The 12196-nt window shown below is 44.3% G+C and overlaps 1 long non-coding RNA gene across 4 annotated transcripts; it reads left to right on the forward strand.

Annotated features, from left to right (window-relative positions):
* The first annotated feature begins 2058 nt into the window (after nt 1-2058).
* LOC136458094 (uncharacterized) lies at nt 2059-5619 on the forward strand. Of its 4 annotated transcripts, none has more exons than XR_010759882.1 (6): nt 2059-2444; nt 2542-2652; nt 3191-3299; nt 3821-3870; nt 4131-4172; nt 5305-5619. It is a non-coding gene; the product is annotated as an uncharacterized lncRNA (long non-coding RNA). The 4 variants fall into 4 exon arrangements; XR_010759881.1 differs by having other exon boundaries at nt 3191-3290; XR_010759883.1 differs by lacking the exon at nt 4131-4172.
* Nucleotides 5620-12196: the final 6577 nt, after the last annotated feature.

The following is a 12196-nucleotide window of genomic DNA, read 5'->3' on the forward strand; positions in this document are numbered from 1 at the left end:
ACGGGGCTCCGGTGGGGTGGTCATGGTGTGGTCACGGGTGTGCGCGTGGGTGCAAGTGTTCCCACGGACTGGAGACGGCCCTAGCCTTCGCGCTCCCGGGGTGGAGCGCCATGGCCAACGAGATGAGGTTCGGCGGCGGCGGGCAAAGAAAGACCAGAAGGGGGCTCACCGTGGGTGTTGTGGAAGAGGGGATAGCGGTGCAGTGAAGAGTTGCAACCGTGTAGCTCCGGAAGCCGTGCCGTGCCGACCTGCGTCCGTGACGACAACGCCGGCGTCGTCTTCGGCTCCGACGACCTCCTCCCCCGCAGCGACTTCGGCGTTTTTCTCCCCCCCCCCCTTCTTCCCTTTCTCCCTCTTCTCTCTTGGTTTGGGCGCGCAGTGGATGGCCACCAAGTGGCGACGGGCGATGGGATGAACGCTAGGGCAACCGAGGCCGTGGCTTTATAGCCGGAGCTCTGGGCTCCAAAGGCGGACGGCTGGGGATTGCGCCGAGCGCATCGAGCGGCATTGCGGGGCGTGGGTGGTTGGCGTGGAGTTTGCGTGGGCGCGGCGCCAAGGGGGGGCAAGGCCATGGCCCGGGCGTGACCCCCTGGCCCGCTCTGCCATCGCTGTCGGCCTCCGGTTGGCTGGCGGTTGAGCATCGTGTGGAGAAGATGAATAGGGGAAGGCTGACAGGTGGGGTCCGTTGGCAGCGACTGCGGCGAAGAGATAGGGCGCACGGGTGAGCAGCGCGCGGCTGACGTGCGGGGCCAAGTGGTAGCGGCAGCTGGCGGGGCTGACGGGCGCGCGGGCGTGAGTGGCATCCTGGGCCGGTTTGCTGGGCTGGCCGCGTGAGCTGGGCTGGGCGGCTGCCGCGCGCGTAAGCTGGGCCGAGCAGGCCTGAGCCAGCCTGCGAGGCCTTCTTCTTCCTTTTCTTTTTCTGTTTTCTTTTTATTTTCCTTCTTATTCATTTGAATTCAAATTTGGTTTTTGAAATTTTTGAGTTCAAGGCTGGTGTATCTCATCCATTGGATTATCAGATGTGTGGTCCACAACACTTTTATTTATATATATTAGGAACTTTATTTACTATTTTGTATACAATTATTCTTGGTCTTGACTAATAATTACTTTAAGGTTTATTCCTTTAGAGGTGTTGTTAGACATTACATAAAACAAATGAAAATCCAAATCTCTATTTAAGTTGACAATGTATGCTAGGTTTCATTAGTCAGTATTTAAATAATCATGATAACAAATGGCATGCCAGGCTCATGAAATTGTCTAGTTGGGTTACTTCTAATGCAACACTTAGGGTTGGCTCCTACAATGTCACTCATCATCACATGGGGGTTTTTAAGAAAAATTTTATAGTTGTGATTTTTGGTGTGTGGATTTTTTGGTTGTTACAGGCGCAGAGGGGGGGCATGGGATCCTACGTGCACACGGACGCGGATGAATGGAGCAGCAAGTACCAGCATCCAGACGCAGATGTCCGTCCGGATGTCTGGGTGCTAGTAAGGCCTGTATTTTTGAAATTTGATGTGAAAAGGTAATCCTGCTTGAGGACGACTAGTTCAGATGTAAAACACGAATGCATCCCTCTCTGCCTAATAAGATTGTCCTATCTCTTACTATCAAAGCAGGGAACTTTGGTCGTCAAACACGCTATCCACGTCGCCCTGAAATCCCATGCCGTTCGATCTGCCATTCAATGGGTCAGATCGTTTGGATGGATCGGATTTTACCGGGAGCAGCTTCTCCTGCTTCTATTTACCTTTCGTAGCTTCTCGTCTGCTTCTCTTCGGCTTAGCCGGCTTCTCATTCGAATCCAGAGAAACGAATATATACGTAGTTTCTGCTTCAGCTTCCAGACACTTCTCTTCTCCCCCCTCTTCTCTCTCTCCTCTTTCCTCTCTCTCCCTCCCTCTCCTGACACACACAAAAAAGGACGCGGGCGGGGCGGCGACGCCCTCGGCACGCGCCATAGCGCCGTGCGTGCCCCCGCCGGTGGCAGTCCTCGGGCACGGATCAGCGCAGCTGGGCGCCGCCGGTGGCCGCCGTCGCAGCTTCCCCGGCGCTGCCTCCTCCAGTCGTTCCGCGTGTGGTTCGCGAAACCCTAGCTGCCGGCGGCTCAGCTCGGCGGCGCACCGGCGCGGCCAGGGCCCGGCCGTTGCCGCAGCCCGCGTCCCCTCCCCCGCGCCATGCGTGCGTCCTCTCTCTCCTCTCCCCATGTGGTGGCGCACCAGCCGGCGGTCGTAGCGGCGCTGATCCGCGCTGCCTCGTCGCCGTGCCCTAGGGCTGCCTGCCGTCACCCCGGCCGCCGTGACGTCGTGTAGGGTTGGCCGCCCTTGCCTGCGTCGCCGTCACATGCCCTAGGGTTGGCCGCCCTCACCTGCGCCACCACCACGACGATCCCGACGAGTCATCGGCACATGTCGTCGTCTCCGAGCAAACTGTGCCATGTGCGTGCCTGCTCCTGATTAACGATTCTAGATGTCCAGGATCTTTTCCTTTCGTATTGATTCAGCTTTGGTTTTCACTATTGAGTTTTGTTTCTAGGGATCTAGTGGAGATGTGTTGTCTATTTATTTTTGGTGTGCCAACTAATGTGCCAAGGTCCCTTCGTGATGATGCTGGCTCCCCCTTCCTTCTCTACAAATTGTCGTATTGGTAATTGCTGCTTTATCCATTTATTCATTTTTCCCCTTTCCTGATTATGTCCAGAGACACCACGGTGCATTGTGGATTATGGTGGACGTGCATACTCATTGTTTTTTGCAAGTTCATTGACAAGGATGTATTGCTTTTGAGAAAAAGTTTTATTTACACGCTGGTGTCAAAGGCAAGACATGTTAGTGTTAGCATTATATATCTTTGTTATGACTAGCAAAAAGATTCAGAGCCAGCATCGAATTAAAATTCTTTTTGTGCATACTCCGCGTTTTTCCCTACCTGTTACTCATTATGTGTAGCATAGGTAAATAGAGCTGTTTACTTTATAACTGATTACTCCTCAAGTAGTCTTGCTGAGTTTGTTTTAGTTTCTCCTAATCTGTGGCCACATAACTTAATTAGTACATGTCGGTTGTTTTTGAAGCTAACATGTTATCACAGAGTATTCAGTTTGTCTTTATATATGGGTCTTTTAGAGCAATTAGAAATTTGGGCTATGTTTGATTTCTTATTGGCTAATCTGTTGCCTATGAAGGTTGGAGTTCCACACGAACAAGATGTTGGCCACGAGATCCGTTCCTTTTTTCGCAAACAACTGAGCGGTTGCTGGGAAGGACTACCTCAGCGCATGGAAGGTGCTCGATGTATTGCCTGTATCCATACATGTGTAAATTTGTTATTATAGTAATATGCTCCTTGCAGTTCTTCGATGCATGTATAATGTTCACTTAGATTTGTTTGCAATGTTGGTTCAACGAATGCAGCGGATATCTTTTCCTCCTATAGCTGAGAAGAAGCATGGAAAAACCTTTCTTCTAATATAGAAACTAAATATTTCAGCGATTACTTAAACGGCTATGCTACCTTTTTTTATCATCTAGCTACAAAATTAGAATTTTCCATCAGGAGTGCAAAACATTTCATTAGGTAATCACCTAATCCATTTCCGCCCAATGTATGCGAGTACACCTGTTGACTGAGTTATTGGAATAAACTTAGTTGCCTTAGTTTATGAAAATACAGGAAGACGTAACTTGAAAGTGTTTTCTGTTGAAAATGTAACTTCAAAGTGCTTTGCACCTCATGCTTTATGTTGATGATGTTTACCATGCAGGTTTTTTATGGGGGCTTTTCACTATCCTAGATCATTGTGGTTTCTTGACAGAGATTTTGCACCATGTGTTGAATGCACAGTTGGTTGCACCACCAAGAGGGGTAATGCTCTAACATAATACCATGTAATTTTTATTCTGTATCTAGATTAATGGTTCACACTTTCCTTCCTTAAATTCTACCTGGTGAATGGTGCTGCGAAATTTTTGGAGATGGTTCACGTTGTCCTTTTTTATTAATGGTTCCCGTCAATATTACAGAGCTGTATGTTCTATGTGAGCGTTTTTAGTCATCATAGGTCCCATCATATGGTCGACCAAAACCCAATTTTAAAGTTGACCTCACCTTACATGTTGCACCAGGTGGCCCTTAACCAGTCCTGGGCTCCCGTAGGTGGCCAGAAGGTGATTTGTTCAATCTACATTCTTAACTTAGTACAATTCCTTTTTTTTGTCCTTGGGACTGATCCACAAATCAATTTAAAATACTTTTGCCCTACGGAGGACTGGGTTCAGTCAACAAAACCATACAATTCCAAGTTATTTTTAATGTTTTATTGGTATATGGTTGTTTTCTAAAAAAATGTTAGGCAGTTCATTTCTTAGGTATGGTTCACCGCTTCTTCATATCTATGTTCATCATGATATCAGTAACTTCAAGTTTAATTCAAAGAAATTGCCTGCATGTGTGCGCGGATGGGTCCGTGAAGAATTGTTCTAATGTGTTTTGAGGGCTCCTGTTTTTATTGTAACTTTTCAGCAGCGATGATCTTAACGATTTAGGCCTGCGCCTTGCTGCCTGTATTTGTAGAAAAAAAAAGTTTCTTTGTAGGCCTAATCATGAAAAAAAAATGGTCCTGCGTAGGCCCTCTTGGGCTTCAAAGCATTAGATGCAACAAAAAAGAGATGCATTAATCAATTTACCTCCATGGTGACGTTCCTTCCTACATATGCTTCTGATTTACACCGGCTATATAGTCAGCAACAGTTGATGCTACATCAGCTGGTGATTTGTTGTGCCTATATAGTCATGCATGAGTAAAGGATCCAATATATTTTTTCTGAGTCTTCGATTCTTGATATACTTCTTCCATGGATCAATCCAGTTGCAAGCCTACATTGCACATTTGAACATTTGCAGCTCAGTCATAGTTTGTGGCACTGTTGCATTGCAGGTATGATATTTTGGTTGAGATCCATGGGCCTTCCTCATTTCCCATATGCGTGATTCATCTACCGTTGACTACAGATATATTAGCTCAATAGCAAAGCATCCACAGATTGTATTCTGTTTTGTCCTAGGATAAACTTTCATTACTTCACTATGGTTCAGAATTCTAATTTTACAGTGTATATGCAATAGTGATTTTTATGCGTTCTTGTACTTCAGTTAGTTTATTTATGTCAGATTGAGCTGATTTAGAGAAATAATATATTTACAGCCTGCTTATTTATGTTTAGAATGTGCTGGATGGAAGCTATGTGCAAACTCAACAATTAAATAATGGATTTTTCATTGTGATATAAAAAATGACAGAGCCTCCATATTCCAAACCCTACAGTGCAGTGTGCAGTATCAAGATGACAACCAGAGCAACCTCCCCAGTTCTCCAGGATGTGCACAGTAGCACCCTCCACACTAAGTACTTATGTGCATATCTTTTTAGCCACCTCTCTCTATGAAAATGATTCAGTCTTCTAACACAATGCAGACATAATAGATAGGCATCACTATGCCCATCACCTTATGGCTGTGTTATTGTGCTGCAGAACAATAGACCAAATGCATGTATTTGTTTCTTCTCTAATGTGTCTACAGTTCTGCATCTTAGGCTTTACTGACTTTCTTTGTTAATTCCCTACTTTTAGTATCCCAAGCTCGCGATGTAAACTGGTGAGGCTAATTCAGAGTCCATAGCTTATACGTAAGTGCTCTCATCTAAAACACCTCACACCCCTTCTACTTCAGTTATCTGCTATCTTGGTGATGCTCCCCCCTTGGTGCTTTACTGAAACTAGGTTATGTGATGGAAATAGAATTATAGTGCATCTTTCATATGTCAATTTCTAAGGAAATTATCATTGTACCCATGCTTGATTAAGCGTATGCCATTGCTGTGCCCCCCATAATTTTGTGATGCCGTGCAAGACTCATACTCTCATATAAATGTCACTGGACTCCTGTTCCAGTGTGCAACAGGTCAATTATTTGGTTTTATCCAATCATATGACGGTGAATTATGTAACTCTAGAAGTTTTTCTTTGGTCCATCTCATCCATTGTCTCAGACTCTCAGTTTACATATGCCTCCGTGTTCCACTTGAACATCTACTTCAGTACTTTTCACAAGATGACTAAACATTGCCCACAGTACATAGTCAACTTTAGGACAACCATCTCCATGTATTAGCAGAATTTAGAAACAGTTCGGTCCTCAAAATCAGTAAAGTATGTTTTCCAAGGTAATTTAAATCCCTACACTTATGCAGCAACTCAAGATACGTAGCCAAATGCAAAGCGTTTACCTTGCCATCATTACATGTATGTCAAATGGATTTTCCAGTACCCTCTTACCTCCCTGTTACTTTCATAAATCTATGTACTTACGTGAACATGGCTCTTCCCTCATTTTTTAAGATAATGGTGCCTCGTCTCATGAAGGAATGACAACTCAGAAATGGTATTTCTGCTATAGCAGTCAGTTCAGACTAATATTGGATATATGTTTTGGCAGTAGAAATTAATTTTATTTACCTCTCTAATTTCATCTTCTACTCACAAATGCCTCCGACGGTTGTGACCGTGGTGCCCCCTCTGTTGCATTCGTTTCTTGGCGTCTCCCAGGTGAAGCAAGACCATCCCTCTCCTTTGTATTGATCCCATTGCAATCTCCTCTATGTGCCTCTTCTAGAATATAAGTGTGTGACTATGGTGCTGTTTTATTTATTTAAGTCTGAGCATATGCCATTGCTGATGATGTGATGATGACTGTGAGGTGCTTTTAATATACCTGAACATATTTTTGTGCCTTTGCTATTTTGCATTTTTTTGGTTGACCATATGTCATTGCCAATGATGTTGCAAACAAATATCTTTATCGGAAATATACGATGTGATTTTTGCTAACATGGATGGCCTGCAAGAAGCGGTCATGATTATCACTCTTTTATGATTTTTTGCTTTGTCATTGCGAGTGAGGTATTCATATATGTCAAACCTGAAAATATTTACATGCCATTGATATTTTGCAATTTTTTCCCACACATGTCAATGCCAATGTTGCCTGACACCAAATATCTTCTTCTCAGCTATACCATTTGAGAATATGCAGTCATGATTATCACTGTTTGTGTTTTATGATCTTTTTATTCTTGGGCATCTTCATATGTTTTCATGGATATTGCTTTCTACACTTCGGCTGCAGTTGTCGTGAGCTCAGCGTGGCAACGTTAGTGCGGAAAGTTTTGGCCGTTCCATTACGGTTTTGCAATTGCGTTTTCCCACGGCGCTTTCCACTGTTTAACACTACAAATTGTGATGGCTTCTCGCGTAGAAGCTCTACTTTGTGAAATTTTTTAAAATAATATTGCAAATTTGCCAGGGTCCGCTCATTAGCTATCAAAATTAGGTTTATCGTTTTCTAACCAGAAATACAAGTACTGCTATTAGGTTAAAAAAAATGACATAGTTTGTTCAAGTTATCTCAGAGTGTAACATCCGTTTACTCATCTCGATCTTTTTTTTGCCTTAAGGCCAACTACTCTGTATATGCCAGGTATCCCATTAACGCATTTTCTCTTTCGATGCTTCTCTGTTATTATTGTTGTGCGTACATATCATAAACCCTATCGACTGCCCCTCTATTGTGTTTAGGTGCATTCAATCAGATAGCAAGCAAAAGGTCAAAAAGGATGGACAGGTGAACAGCTTAACTCTGAAATGCTTCTTCATTTTCCCCCCATTTCCAGTTTAGTTTACCTATACGTTATACAGAAATTCCTGTGAATTTTATACATTTCTTGCATATAGAATTAGTTCTGTTGCACTGAGCTATTTTTCCATTAGAACCCCCCCCCCCCCCCCCCCAATTAGATAGCATCAAACTAAAACATAGTCTGGTCAGTAGGCAATACCTTTGACTATCCTAAATGTGATTGAAGGTATGTTTGCAAGATATTTATGGTCTAGGAAAATAATATTTTAATCTAATATAGCTTTGGTTTTCCCTCTTAGTGCCGCTTCATTGAGGGCACCTTGAGAAAGTTTGTCTCGGGATGATAAGTATAGTTGTAGCCTACCTTATTTGTGGAAGATGGAAAAATCTAGATTTTAGCATCCCAACAATTTCAAGGTATAAACGCCGTTACCTGCTCGGTTTGATTTCCGTTTAATTGCCGGCACGCGCAAAGGCACGCGTGATGGACTAGTACGTAAGCAAAGCAAAGAATCTTTAATCATCTAGCAACAGCAGACATCAGCACCTAATTTTTTACCCTTTATTTGAATAAAATTTACGTTTGGCCCCGTGAGACTTAAACTTATCTTTAGACCATAGGGATCGGCGCCATGAGTCCTGGCGTCGAGGTAACATGTCTCGGCGTCACAGATCTTAGCGTCGAGGTATCTGGTCATGCATAGAAAAAAAAATCCTATGTGGCCAGTACCTCGGCGTCATAACACATGGCGTCGAGCTCAGCGCCACAGATCTTAGCGCGAGGTAGCGGGCTTCAAAAGTGCAGCCAACAGAGAGAGGTGGGCCCAGGACAAAAGCAACGTTCTCGGGCGTGAGACCAAACGCGTGCAGCGCGCGCCGCATGCGCGTACAGTCTAGACGGCTAGACTTTTTTTTTTTTTTTTGCGGGTGGGATCTGGGATCTATTGAGCGACAGCATTGAAAAATAAACAAAAATACTATTCTAACTTATTGTTACGAGAAAAATACTGTTGTGAGTGCTTCACGTGAACAGTAAATATGTGAGCTGGCCAGGCAGCCACCAGCCAGCCGAACGCGGCCATCCTCCTGACCAATGGATTGTGTTTTGACTCCGAGCTCTCAATTCTCCAACCACGTATGGGTACCAACTTGGAGCATCAATCAAAAAGTCAAGAATATAAATAAATAAATCTTTATGATTTCTTGTGTCCTGGTTCAAAGCATCTTCGGTCTTGTTTCCGCGTGCGTGTTGATGTGAACTTTCTTTCATATAGATGAAAAAAACTACTTACTCAGTTTGGTTAGAAATCGCGAGACGAACGTTTTAAATCTAATTAGTCTAGATTGAATACTAATTGCTAGATAAAAACAAAATGCTACAGTAACTAAATTCTTAAATTTCCCAAACTAAACAAGCACTTATTTTGATTCGTAAGTAGACTCGTTCGTTTTTTTGAACGCGTCGGTTCCTGCGCTCACCACACCAGCTCGCGTACAGCAACGTGGCAACAGTAGCGCCGCAGCATTGTTTAGGGCTTGTTTGGCAGGGCTCCTCTTCGGCTTCGGCTCCGGCTCCTCCAGAGGAGCCCTGCCAAACGTTTTTTTTTTGGAGGAGCCGTTTTTCAGTAAAAAACAGAGGAGCCCCTTGGGAGGAGCCGTGCCAAACAAGCCCTTAGTTTTAGGAATTTGGAATTGGGGGTATTGTAGCACCTTCGTTTTTATTTGGCAATTAGTGTTCAAACATGGACCAATTAGGCTCAAAACGTTCGTCTCGTAATTTCCCACCAAACTGTGTAATTAGTTTTTTTTTCATCTACATTTAATGCTTTGTGCATGGGCCGTAAATATTCAATGTGACAGGTAATGTAGCATTTTTTTTTTTAGAATTTAGGGTCCAACTAAACAAGGGCAAAACTGTGCTGTGCATGCGCCCCCTCCCTCGGGACGCGGGCAGGCAGGGCGGCAGGCGCTAGTGGCTGGTGAGCGTCCATGTCTTGGCAGAGGAGGGGCAGGGCGGGGCGCCAGGACGTCGCCTGGTCCCCGGCATGGTCGGTCGTGTCCGTCGTCTCTTGTCGTGTCCGTCCACCAAGTAAACTCCAAACTCCAGGCGACACCTTTTACTACTCTCACTAGCAGTAAACAAATCGTTGTATATAATGATGATTTATTTAGTAGAACATAATACTCCGGCTAAAATACCTTTCTAAAAATGCGCAGTGAAGAAGACTCTAACCAATGTGTAGTTTTATGCACATGAGACAGTAGAGGCAGAGCCTGTACCATGTCAGGAGTGTGTGTGCTGTGTGCATTTGCATCAACTCATCCTCATCCTCATCTTTTTGTGCCATGGAGAAGAAAACCTGGCTGCATCACTAATGAGTAATGACTGAGATGAGGGTGGGTGAGGTAGTCCGGCCTACCAGTAGTACAGGCAGTAGCAAGGATATCTAGCCTACCTGCTGGGAAGCCAGCCAGCTGCCTGCGGCCATGAACACATTCATGGCTCCGCGTCCCGAGGGAGGGGGCGCATGCAGCAGCCACTGCACCTGCAACAAAGCACTGCATCAGCAGCAAAGCTGCATGCACTTGCCCTCCACCGCTTTAGCATCGCGCGTCATGGTCATTAAGCAAAGCTGCATGGTCGCAGGCGCGCAGCAGCACCTGCACCGCATGCACCCGCACCGCCACCTTTCAACAAGGTATATGATCGATCCCCTCCGTTCACAGCGACATCAGACGGCCACGAGAGATCGAGTGAGATGCGGCGAAAAAAAAAACAATAAAGTGGCGAAAACGAGCACGCGTCCCGAGGGAGGGGGGCGCATGCAGCAGCCGTACGCCGCAGTTGGCATCGCGCCCGTGTCTCCCGCGCGCATCCCATCGCGCGGTGGTCGGCGCCAAGACTAGACACCGACCTCCATGTCATATATTCTGGCGCCGAGTTACCTGCTTCACAGCACCGAGTTATGTCATGTCGGAGCCACATCAGCGCCATGTTATCATCTGGTCTTCGACCTCGGTGTCAAAATCTATGGCGCCGAGACATGTTACCTCGGCGCCATGAGTCCTAGCGTCGACCCCAAGGTCCAAAGATAAGTTTAAGTCTTCCAAGAGATCAAACTTAATTTTTTTTTCAAAAAAAAGTTAAATTGTAAGAAATTAGGCCAGCAGCATCTCTCTCGTCGTTTCACTGTTGGAAGGAAGGAAAGGGAACTTGCGTGGATGTAGGGTTCTGTTTTTTTTTAAATGTCATGAATGATGGAAGGATCTAAGACTTTAAGACCTCCAAAAAGTTGAAAGGGCCTTTTTGTTTTTTCTCACTTTAGCTACTAAATTATTAAACAAACTGACTCAAAAGGATTAAAGTAGTTTAGTTATATTAGTACTTCAAGAATGTGCTAAAGTGGACTAAAGTGCCAGTGGACAAGGGCTGTCCCTCGTTATTGCTGCCTCCCACTCTGATTTGTGCATTAATTAGGGATTGTTTGACCTTTAGTCACTTTTAATTAATAGAACCAAATATGAATGACTAAAGTTTAGTCATTGATTTTATTAGATAAATTTTAGTCATGAGAAACCAAACTAGACCTAAACTATATATAATAAATATGCTCGGTTGTACTTCATGCCATTTGAGCTGTGGCAAGTGCTGCTGAGCAAAGCTATGTATGTAAAAATTCATAATGACCTGCAATTCGAAGGGGAGAGCGTATGTTCAAAGAAATTTAGCCCCGGCGACAGCATGATTTTCTATTCAATAAATTGAAGGGGAGGTTTTTCTTCTTCTTTTTTTTTTTTGATCAAGGGGATTTTTTTTTCTGCATCAGAGAAAGCCTGCCAAAGATTTTTGTGCCAAGTCATCACCACCAGGTTTTGCCCGGGAGGATCCAGCGCAACGCCATCACCACCGATCCTTGGAGTCCTGAGTGGGCCTAATACCGCAACAGGCCAGACCCGAGTATACACTGAAGCCTAGCTGACCGTAAGAACGAAATTCTCTAATCACATAGGAGTAGTATTTAACAGCTAACGATAATTATAAATGGAAACAACCGGAAATTAGAAAAGGTGCATTTTAATTAATGCGCAAAAGTTTTGAAAGAGTGGAACCCAATGAATTGGTCACTGACGCTGAACGTCCGGCTCAACAGACTTCACAGAATTACTCAACAAAATAACACAAACCTAAAAAAAAGTAAGTGATGTGCAACCCTACATCAACGAAAAATCTGAAGAAAAAAAACGTCGTGCCCCTCCACTCACCAATTACTCCAGTGATAAATACATATAATGGTGTAGAAAAACAACAATCCCGACAATACAACTTCTCCGCACCTTTAATCTATATCTTCTAATAATAAAGACGCAAAATTTCTCTCCATCTGTTTTTTTATCCGGTCATCTCTTAACTAACTTTGTGAGTGTGGAAAACCGCCTATAGCCTTTCTCTTTATATAACTAGGAATCCTAATCCAATTAAATCTCCCTGATTAGA

Source organism: Miscanthus floridulus, chromosome 6 (genome assembly GCF_019320115.1).
Source record: "Miscanthus floridulus cultivar M001 chromosome 6, ASM1932011v1, whole genome shotgun sequence".
Lineage (NCBI taxonomy): Eukaryota > Viridiplantae > Streptophyta > Magnoliopsida > Poales > Poaceae > Miscanthus > Miscanthus floridulus.